The sequence below is a fragment of the Scomber japonicus genome, chromosome 12 (assembly GCF_027409825.1).
Source record: "Scomber japonicus isolate fScoJap1 chromosome 12, fScoJap1.pri, whole genome shotgun sequence".
Lineage (NCBI taxonomy): Eukaryota > Metazoa > Chordata > Actinopteri > Scombriformes > Scombridae > Scomber > Scomber japonicus.
This window is the reverse complement of record NC_070589.1, coordinates 34,343,504-34,354,961: the sequence shown is the minus strand read 5'-3', so window position 1 is coordinate 34,354,961 and position 11,458 is coordinate 34,343,504. Positions and strand designations below refer to the sequence as shown.

General features: G+C 36.6%; 1 long non-coding RNA gene across 1 annotated transcript; it reads right to left on the bottom strand.

The window, feature by feature from the left end:
* Positions 1–3,140: 3,140 nt before the first annotated feature.
* Positions 3,141–5,598, bottom strand: LOC128368706 (uncharacterized). The gene is made up of 3 exons (XR_008321982.1): positions 5,508–5,598; positions 4,376–4,470; positions 3,141–3,391 (listed from the first exon to the last, which is right to left on the bottom strand). It is a non-coding gene; the product is annotated as an uncharacterized LOC128368706 (long non-coding RNA).
* Positions 5,599–11,458: the final 5,860 nt, after the last annotated feature.

The window sequence follows — 11,458 nt, the reverse complement described above, 5'->3', positions numbered from 1 at the left end:
TGGTGGCGACGGAGGATGACGCTCAGGTGGAGGTGAGCTTCACCTTAGCAGGAAGTTACTTTTAATTTAATATAGTTTTTCTATTTGAGCTTAACAGCAAAATATAGAAGATTAAACCCTCTTCTTCTTTATAGCACCTTTACATGAGAACATATAAAGAGAGACATGACTGATAATGATTAAGTTCATTTAAGTAACTAGAGATTTAACACACACTATCATTTCCATTTCTATTTCACAGGCAGATAAAAGGTATAAGTAGTAGACATATGATCATGAATGTAGTTAAATTAACTGAAAATAACTAAATACAGATTTATACATTTCTGTTGGTACTTTACAGCATTTCACAGGAAAGCTAGTGTATAAAATATATATAATAAGATTAAATCCTCTTCCTGTTTATAGTGGTATAACAGTATAAGTAGTAGAAATATGAGTTAAATGAATTGAATGACTCACTAATGTGGTGCAAAGTAACTAAATACATTTACTCAAGTACTTAAATACATTTACTCAAGTATTGAAATACAGATTTAACATATAAACATCATTTCAGTTTCTGTTGGTGTTTTACAGCATTTCACAGGCTTTAAATCTGACAGCTGAAGTTTTATAGATTTTAATAAAATAAGTGTATAAATGATATAAGGATATAATATATATAAGTATCCTCTTTATGGGACTTGTAGCTGTTTAATACGTATAAGTAGAAATATAACTGATGATGATGATGGTTACTAATGATGGAAAGTAACGAATTATAAACTGGAACTGGAAACAGTGATAGAAACACATTTACTCAAGTACTGCACTAAAGTAATATTTAGAGGTACTAGTACTTTACTGTAGTACAGTTTGAGGTACTTGTACTTTACTGTAGTACAGTTAGAGGTACTAGTACTATACTGTAGTACAGTTAGAGGTACTTGTACTTTACTGTAGTACAGTTAGAGGTACTAGTACTTTACTGTAGTATTTCCATGTGAGGTACTTTCTACTCCACTACAGTTATTGAACAGCTTTATTTACTTTTCAGATGCAGATTTGACTCAATGGAAAATATAACAAGCTTTTAAAATCCAACACATTGTTAAAGATGAAACCAGTCAGCAGTGTGTAGTCGGCTCACATTTCAGATGTCTATGAGTTGTTAACAGCTCCACCAAATACTGATTCTTCCCTCTAAACTTCTCACATGCTTTCATTTCAATAAATGTTCAAATGATCCAATATTTCAGCAAAAATCAAAGATTAGAGAAAAAGTCCAAAAACTGAAAAAACATTTGTGAATCAGAACTTAGTTTTTTCTTCTTTCCCATAAATCATCTCAGCAGCCCTCACATTTATCTGCTGACCCTTTTTGGAGGGGCCCCACCCCTAGGTTGGGAACCACTGGACTAAACTAGCTAACTGTATATAAAGTAGTGTAAACTAGCTAACTGTATATAAAGTAGTATAAACTAGCTAACCGTATATAAAGTAGTGTAAACTAGCTAACTGTATATAAAGTAGTGTAAACTAGCTAACATTATATAAAGTAGTATAAACTAGCTAACCGTATATAAAGTAGTATAAACTAGCTAACTGTATATAAAGTAGTATAAACTAGCTAACTGTATATAAAATAGTATAAACTAGCTAACTGTATATAAAGTAGTGTAAACTAGCTAACTGTATATAAAGTAGTATAAACTAGCTAACTGTATATAAAATAGTATAAACTAGCTAACTGTATATAAAGTAGTGTAAACTAGCTAACTGTATATAAAGTAGTATAAACTAGCTAACTGTATATAAAGTAGTGTAAACTAGCTAACTGTATATAAAGTAGTGTAAACTAGCTAACTGTATATAAAGTAGTGTAAACTAGCTAACTGTATATAAAGTAGTGTAAACTAGCTAACTGTATATAAAGTAGTGTAAACTAGCTAACTGTATATAAAGTAGTGTAAACTAGCTAACTGTATATAAAGTAGTGTAAACTAGCTAACTGTATATAAAGTAGTATAAACTAGCTAACCGTATATAAAGTAGTATAAACTAGCTAACTGTATATAAAGTAGTATAAACTAGCTAACTGTATATAAAGTAGTGTAAACTAGCTAACTGTATATAAAGTAGTGTAAACTAGCTAACTGTATATAAAGTAGTGTAAACTAGCTAACTGTATATAAAGTAGTATAAACTAGCTAACTGTATATAAAGTAGTATAAACTAGCTAACTGTATATAAAGTAGTGTAAACTAGCTAACTGTATATAAAGTAGTATAAACTAGCTAACTGTATATAAAGTAGTGTAAACTAGCTAACTGTATATAAAGTAGTGTAAACTAGCTAACTGTATATAAAGTAGTGTAAACTAGCTAACTGTATATAAAGTAGTATAAACTAGCTAACTGTATATAAAGTAGTGTAAACTAGCTAACTGTATATAAAGTAGTATAAACTAGCTAACTGTATATAAAGTAGTATAAACTAGCTAACTGTATATAAAGTAGTAAACTAGCTAACCGTATATAAAGTAGTATAAACTAGCTAACTGTATATAAAGTAGTGTAAACTAGCTAACTGTATATAAAGTAGTGTAAACTAGCTAACTGTATATAAAGTAGTATAAACTAGCTAACCGTATATAAAGTAGTGTAAACTAGCTAACTGTATATAAAGTAGTATAAACTAGCTCCACCTCCAGCAGCTACAACAGTAACATGCTGCTCTAACACTGATGCTTCACTATTAATAATCTATGATGTCATATGTAGGCTAGTAGAGTGAATGACTGTCTTGGTTCTTTTACTGCAGTAAAGGAAGTGAGTTCAGTCTGGTTTCCTGTCAGTTAAAGTATCTAATAAACCTGCTGCTGAAACTTTATACAAACAGTTTATCTGAGAGTAATTTCTTTGCCCACATGAACATACTGTGTGTGTGTGTCTGTCTGTGTGTGTGTCTCTCTCTCTCTCTGTCTGTGTGTGTGTGTGTGTGTGTGTGTGTGTGTGTGTGTGTGTGTGTCTCTCTCTCTCTCTGTCTGTCTGTGTGTGTGTGTGTGTGTCTCTCTCTCTGTCTCATCTGTTTTATTATAAAATATAACACTTTGTATTTCTTCTATTCAGTTTGCTGCACTGTTTCTTGGGGTTTGGGGTTTTTAAAGGTTCAAATATTCAATCTTTTACCAGAAAAAGACACATTTTGTGCAGCAGCAGTTTTATATGTTTGACTTTAGTGTGACTGTAATCAGAAATGAACCTTTGGTCCCGGTCGCGTTAGGAAAACAGTTTGCAGTGAGTTTTTTTCTCCCTGTCAGGTCAGGACAAACATGACGGAGCCTGAAGAGAAGAGGAGGATCTGATCTGTGTTCAGTCATGTCTGCTGCAGCCTGCAGGCCCCAAAACTAGCAGAGGAAGGAATGTTAGAAACACTGCAGCGACACACGATGACCCTAACCTGCAGACACACTCACTGCCTGCCTGCACACACACACACACACACACACACACACACACACACACACACACACACACACACACACACACACACACACACACACATATATATATACTGCCTTTCAACACTCACATCCTTTATATAGTTAGGAATATGCACATATGGTATGTATGTATGTTTATATAATATTATCTGTTTGTATTCATGCGTTGTTTATTTATTTTCTTTGTAATATTTAATATTATTTAATTATATTGAATATTATTTATATTAATATTTTCTTTTATTTCTATTATTTTCCCTGACATTTTAAAAATTATTTTCTTTTCTTTTATCTAATATTTCTTTTCTTTTTTTAGTTTCTTTTATTTTACCTAATACTTCATTTATGTTGTTTTACTTGATATGGTTTTTATTTGCCTATTTTATTTATTATTATTATTTTTTTATTTTATTATTTTTTATTTATTTTATTTAATTTATTTTTAATTCAATTTAATTTTTTAATTTTGTAATTTTTTTAATTATTTTATTTTTTTATTTTTATTTATTTATTTATTTTTATTTTATTTTATTTCATTCATTTTATTTATTTTTTATTTTATTTATTTTTATTTATTTTATTTTATTTATTCATTTACTTATTTATTTATTTTTATTTTATTTTATTTTAACATCATATTGTTTTGCATGTTGTTGTTTCTCTACACCGTTATAAATGAGGATTCCTCTTCAACGTCTTTCAAGGTAAAATAAAGATTAATTATAATGTTATTATATAATAATATTACAGTGATAATTATGTTATTATATAATAATGCTATTATATATTAATATCACAATGATAATGATGTTATTGTTGTGCGTGCGTCTCAGTCTGCTGCAGCTTAACATTCAGATGTCTGAGTGTAAAACCTAAAATCCTGCTTACCTCCGCAGGTGGTCTGGATCTGTGCTGGTTCCCCCTGCAGCTCTCACATGGTTCCTCCCAACGCTGAGCAGCAGAGCTGATGGGCCGGTCCATCCCTGCAGACAGGGGGGGGGGTGTTTATCTACAGGGAGAGGTTATTAATCCTGTGTTTGTCCTGCTGCTGCCTCTCAGCACACCTGAGTCTCTGAGTCTGGTTCTTCCTCTTTACACTCAACAGTGATGAAGGTCAGAGCAGCTTCAGTATCATCATCTTCATCATACATATGTGAGGATGACTATTGATGGATTAATTAGTTTTAAGAGACATATTCTGGTAGCTCCGCCCCTATCAGTGTAATTACTACATGCACCAGAAAAGGGGCGTGGCCTCATGTTGACTATTCACCACCAGTATAACGCTTTATATATAGCTTTTAATATATAGCTATATTTAATTTAATTTAATTTAATTTAATGTATGTATCTTTAAGCTCTGAATATAGTACGGCCCTGTGTTGTGTTCACGATTTCACCATAAATTATAAAGTCACAGTTATATATTATTATTATTTTATAGTCAAATCAGACACAATATTACTGTGAGAATACAGTAATTATCTGAAATTACTGTAAATTCACAACAATTCAGAGTAACATCACAGCAACGTATTGTGTCACATTAACCACAAAATTACTGCAAAAATACAATATTCTACTGTTAAATTACAATAAAACTATAATATTTTATGGTTTAATGACCGTATGTCGCTGTATCGTTATCAAATTAAATTAAAATTCACTGCAGCCTGCTGTAAGATTCAGATTAATTACCCACCATGCATTGCTTTAGTGTGATTACAGTAGTATATTGTGGGAATCTACTATAAAAACCTGCTGATTGTTAACATTAGAATCAGGGGTAATAATAATAATAATTAAAGCTGCAAGCAGCGGTGAATGGGCCCCCCATGCATGTCAGTCAGCGCTCGGCCCTAATAATAATTTCTGTAGCATTTTATGTTGATTAGTAGTAGTAGTAGTATTAGTAGTAGTAGTAGTCGCAGTAGTAGTAGTAGTAGTAGTCGTAGTAGTAGTGGTAGTAGTAGTAGTCGTAGTAGTAGTAGTAGTTGACAGTAAAAGGAGGGAAGCTCACCTCAGGGCAGCAGGAAGGGAGGGAACCATTCAGCCAATCACACTGGGGGATGATTGGGGGCCAGATGGAGAGAGCCAGGTTGGGAATGAAGCCAGGACAGCAGGAAACACCCCCACCAACCCCCCCCCCCCCCCTTCCAACCCCACCAACCCAACCCAACCCTAAACCTAACACCCCCCCCCTCCCAACCCCCCCAACCCAAACCCAAACCCATTAATGACCACAGAGAGTCAGGACCTCGGTTTAATGTCAGACTGTAGGAAATAAAATGTGACGTCCTCCATCGTTGTGTTTGTCTGTAATGAGGAACGCCTCCAATCCTTCATCACGTTTCTACTACTAATACTCAGAGAGAGAAAAAAAGGCTTTAACCCTTTACATACTGATCACATACTGACTCATAATTAGTCTCTACACCAAGTCACTTTCATTAATTCCCCATCAGTCGTTCGTAAATGTTTGATTCATCTATATAAAAAAAAAGACTTTCACTATCACTATTTTATGATCCAAGAGAATATTTAATAGAATTGTATAAGGTGTTTTTAACCTTTTTAACCCTTTGTAGGACACTCATTGAAAGGAAGGGAGGAAGGAAGGAAGGATGGAGGAAGGAAAGGAAGGATGGAAGGAAGGTAGGGGGGAGGAAAGAAAGAGAGAAGGAGGGAGGGAGGAAGGGAAGAAAGAAGGAAGGAAGGAAGAAGAAAGGGGGGTGGAGGAAGGAAAGAAGGAAGGAGGGAGGAAGAACAGATGGAAGGAAGGAAAGTAAGGAAGGAAGGACGGAGGAAGGAAAGAAGGAAGGGAGGAGAGAAGGAGGGAGGGAGAGAGAGAGAGAGAGCGAGAGAGAGAGACAGAGAGAGAGAGAGAGACAGAGAGAGAGACAGAGACAGAGAGAGAGAGCGAGAGAGAGAGATAGAGAGAGAGCGAGAGAGAGAGAGTGAGAGAGAGAGAGGGAGAGAGAGAGACAGAGAGAGAGAGAGAGAGAGAGAGAGAGAGAGAGAGAGAGAGAGACAGAGAGAGAGAGAGAGAGAGAGAGAGAGAGATGGGTATCACATGCAAACCAGAGACATTTCAGTGTATTAGCACCGTCACCGTTCAGCCAGCGAGCTCCTGCATATTTAATCTTGAACAGAACTCATGAAAGAAAGATGATCATGATCTCAACCTGCTGTTTGTGTTCATCCGTTATTTATATCCTGCTCTGATGTTAAACATCGTCCAAGATCCGAGCGGCTGATGGTTCGTACATGACAACAAGTGGCCATCGTTGCTGTAGTCGTGGTTGCTAAGGCGGTTGCTAAGGCGGTTGCTAAGGTGTCTCCACTCTCGTATCTCAGATGTGATTCAGCTCCAACATGGACAGATGTGATTTGAGAAGTTGAACATTTGGAGTAAGGAAGGAGAAGAAGAAGTGAAATCCTGAAGCCGAGTTAGCTACTTACTTACATAGTTCGTTACTTAACTTGTTACTTGCCTACTTAGTTCATTATTTCATTACTTAGTTCGGTAGTTTGTTACTTCATGTCTTAGTTCGTAACTTACTTAGTTTGTTACTTAGTTTGTTACTTGCCTGCTTAGTTTATTATTTCATGACTTAGTTCGTAACTTACTTATTTAATTCGTTACTTGCCTACTTTGTTTGTTACTTCTTAACTTAGTTCGTAACTTACTTAGTCCATTACTTAGTTACTTAGCTAAGGCGGTTGCTAAGGCGGTTGCTAAGGTGTCTCCACTCTCGTATCTCAGATGTGATTCAGCTCCAACATGTACGGATGTGATTTGAGAACATTTGGAGGAAAGAAGGAGAAAAAGAAGTGAAATCCTGAAACTGACCAATCAGAGCAGAGTTAGCTATTTACTTAGATAGTTCATTACTTAATTTGTTACGTGTCTGCTTAGTTCATTATTTCATTACTAAGTTCGGTAGTTTGTTACTTAGTTTGTAACTTACTTATTTAATTCGTCCCTAGCCTACTTAGTTCGTAACTTACTTATTTAATTCGTCCCTTGCCTACTTAGTTCGTAACTTACTTATTTAATTCGTCCCTTGCCTACTTAGTTCGTAACTTACTTATTTAATTCGTCCCTTGCCTACTTAGTTCGTAACTTACTTATTTAATTCGTCCCTTGCCTACTTAGTTCGTAACTTACTAATTTAATTCGTCCCATGCCTACTTAGTTCGTAACTTACTAATTTAATTTGTTACTTGCCTACTTAGTTCGTAACTTACGTATTTAATTCATCCCTTGACTACTTAGTTCGTAACTTACTAATTTAATTTACTTGCCTACTTAGTTCGTAACTTACATATTTAATTTGTTACTTGCCTACTTAGTTCGTAACTTACATATTTAATTTGTTACTTGCCTACTTAGTTCGTAACTTACTTATTTAATTCGTCCCTTGCCTACTTAGTTTGTAACTTACTTATTTAATTTACTTGCCTACTTAGTTCGTAACTTACTTATTTAATTCGTCCCTTGCCTACTTAGTTCGTAACTTACTAATTTAATTTACTTGCTGACTTAGTTCGTAACTAACTAATTTCATTCGTTACTTGCCTACTTAGTTCGTAACTTACTAATTTAATTTACTTGCTGACTTAGTTCGTAACTTACTAATTTCATTCGTTACTTGCCTACTTAGTTCGTAACTTACTTATTTAATGTTACTTGCCTACTTAGTTCGTAACTTACTTATTTAATGTTACTTGCCTACTTAGTTCGTAACTTACTAATTTAATTTACTTGCCTACTTAGTTCGTAACTTACTAATTTCATTCGTTACTTGCCTACTTAGTTCGTAATTTACTAATTTAATTCGTTACTTGCCTACTTAGTTCGTAACTTACTAATTCAATTCGTTACTTGCCTACTTAGTTCGTAATTTACTAATTTAATTCGTTACTTGCCTACTTAATTCGTAACTTACTAATTTAATTCGTTACTTGCCTACTTAGTTCGTAATTTACTGATTTCATTCGTTACTTGCCTACTTAGTTCGTAACTTACTAATTTAATTTGTTACTTGCCTACTTAGTTCGTAATTTACTAATTTCATTCGTTACTTGCCTACTTAGTTCGTAACTTACTAATTTAATTTGTTACTTGCCTACTTAGTTCGTAACTTACTAATTTAATTTGTTACTTGCCTACTTAATTCGTAACTTACTAATTTCATTTACTTGCCTACTTAGTTCGTTACTTCATGACTTAGTTCGTAACTTAGTTCATTACTTAGTCTATTACTTAGTTACTTAGCAAGGTGGTTGCTAAGGCAGTTGCTAAGGTGGTTGCTAAGGTGGTTGCTAAGGCGGTTGTTGAGGTGGTTGCTAAGGCGGTTGCTAAGGCATCTCCACTCTCGTATCTCAGATGTGATTCAGCTCCAACATGTACGGATGTGATTTGAGAACATTTGGAGTAAAGAAGGAGAAGAAGAAGAGAACGTTACTTAATTTCTTACGAACTAAGAAATGAAGTAACGAACTACCGAACTACGTAGGCAAGTAACGAATTAAATAAAGTAAGTTACGAACTAAGTAATGAAATAAGAAGCCGACCAATCAGAGCAGAGTGGGGGGGGGGGGGGGGGGGAGGGGAAGGAGACTCAGAGCTGCAGAATAAAGACTTTAAATAAAGAATGAAACAGATGAATGAATGTGGTGACTGACGTTGCCGTGGTGACGCTCTCAGACACACAGATGAGTCCTGACTTGACATCAGAGCGCGGTGTGGAGTTTAAACTGGAGAGCCGCCAATCAGCAGGTTTTACGACTTCTGAGCAGGAAGTGATGAGAAACACGTTCATCACACGTTCTCACTGACGCTTCTCTGCTTCTTAAACGTCTTTATTCTCTAGAGATCAATCCACAGTCCTTCTCCTGAGTTCAAAGGGTTAATCTGAAAGATAAGGTGAAGCTGAAGACAAGAATGAAAGAAAGGAAGAAAGAAAAGAAAGAAAGCAAGAAAAAAAGGAGGAGGAAGAATATAAAGAAAGAAAGAAAGAAAGAAAGAGAAAGGAGGAGGAAGAAGATAAAGAAAGAAAGAAAAAGGAGGAGGAAGAATATAAAGAAAGAAAGAAAGAAAGAAAGAGAAAGGAGGAGGAAGAAGATAAAGAAAGAGGAGAAAGAAAGAAAGAAAGAAAGAAAGAAAGAAAGAAAAAAGGAGGAGAAAGAAAGAAAGACAAAGAAGGACAAAGGAGGAGAAAGAGAGAAAGAAAGAAAGGAAGAAGAAAGAAATAAAGAAAGAAAGAGAAGGAGAGAAAGAAAGAAAAAAGGAAGAAGAAGAGGAAGAAAGAAAGTAAGACAGAAAGACAGACAGAAAGAAAGAAAGATAGAAAGAGGAAGGAGGGGAAAGAATAGGAAAGAGAAAGAAAGTAAGACAGTAAGACAGAAAGAAAGACAGAAAGAAAGAAAGAAAGAAAGATGTAAAGAAAGAGGAAGACGAGGAAGAACAAACAAGAAGGAGTAGGATGAGGACAAGGAAAGAAAGATGAGATTGTTCTTTCTTGCTCTTCTTCCTACTTTTTCTTTTCTTTTCTATTCTTTCCTGTCTTTCTTTCTTTCTTTCTTTTCTTTCTTTCTTTCTTTCTTTCTTTCTCTCTTTCTATTAGACGTCTGAAGCTTCAGATCAACTTTTAAACCCATTTTCTTCTTCTTTCAGCTCCGACTGCCTCCGACGCTCAGAAGACTGAACGTGGAAGCGTTAGTGGGAGTTCTGGTGTCCTTCCTTACTTACTTCTTTCCTCCATCCTTCCTCCCTCCCTCCCTCCTACTTTCCTTCCTTCCTTACTTCTTTCCTCCATCCTTCCTTCCTTCCTCCCTCCCTGCCTTCTTTCCTTTCTGGTGTCACTGGTTGCTGCTCTGCTGGACTCCACCCTCCACATACCTGAACAGGACCTTCCTTCCTTCCTTCTATGCTTCCTCTGTCCTTCTCTCTTTCTTTCCTCCATCTCCCTTTCTTCCTACCTTCTGTCCTTCCTCCCCCTACCTTCCTCTCTCCTTCTCTCTTTCTTTCCTCCATCTCCCTTTCTTCCTACCTTCTGTCCTTCCTCCCCCTACCTTCCTCTTTCTTCTTCTCTCCTTCTTTCCTCCCTCCCTCCTACCTTCTGTCCTTCCTTCCTTACTTCCTCCGTCGTTCCTTCCTTCCTTCCTTCCATCCGTGCTTCCTCTCTCCTTCTCTCTTTCTTTCCTCCATCTCCCTTTCTTCCTACCTTCTGTCCTTCCTCCCCCTACCTTCCTCTTTCTTCTTCTCCCCTTCTTTCCTCCGTCCCTCCTACCTTCTGTCCTTCCTCCCCCTACCTTCCTCTTTCTTCTTCTCTCCTTCTTTCCTCCCTCCCTCCTACCTTCTGTCCTTCCTTACTTACTTCCTCCGTCGTTCCTTCCTTCCTTCCTTCCTTCCATCCGTGCTTCCTCTCTCCTTCTCTTTCCTTCTTCTCCCTTTCTTCCTTCCTTCTGTCCTTCCTCCCCCTACCATCCTCTCCTTCTTTCCTCCCTCCCTCCTACCTTCTGTCCTTCCTTCCTTACTTCCTCCGTCGTTCCTTCCTTCCTTCTTTCCATCCGTGCTTCCTCTCTCCTTCTCTCCTTCTTTCCTCCATCTCCCTTTCTTCCTTCCTTCTGTCCTTCCTCCCCCTACCATCCTCTCCTTCTTTCCTCCCTCCCTCCTACCTTCTTTCCTTCCTTACTTCTTTCCTCCGTCGTTCCTTCCTTCCTCCCTCTCTCCCACCTTCTTTCCTCCCTCCCTCCCTCCCTCCCTCCCTCCTACTTTCCTTCCTTACTTACTTCTTTCCTCCATCCTTCCTTCCTTCCTCCCTCCCTGCCTTATTTCCTTTCTGGTGTCACTGGTTGCTGCTCTGCTTCTTCTCTCTTTCTTCCTTCCTTCTGTCCTTCCTCCCCTTACCTTCCTCTTTCTTCTTCTCTCCTTCTTTCCTCCCTCCCTCCTACCTTCTGTCC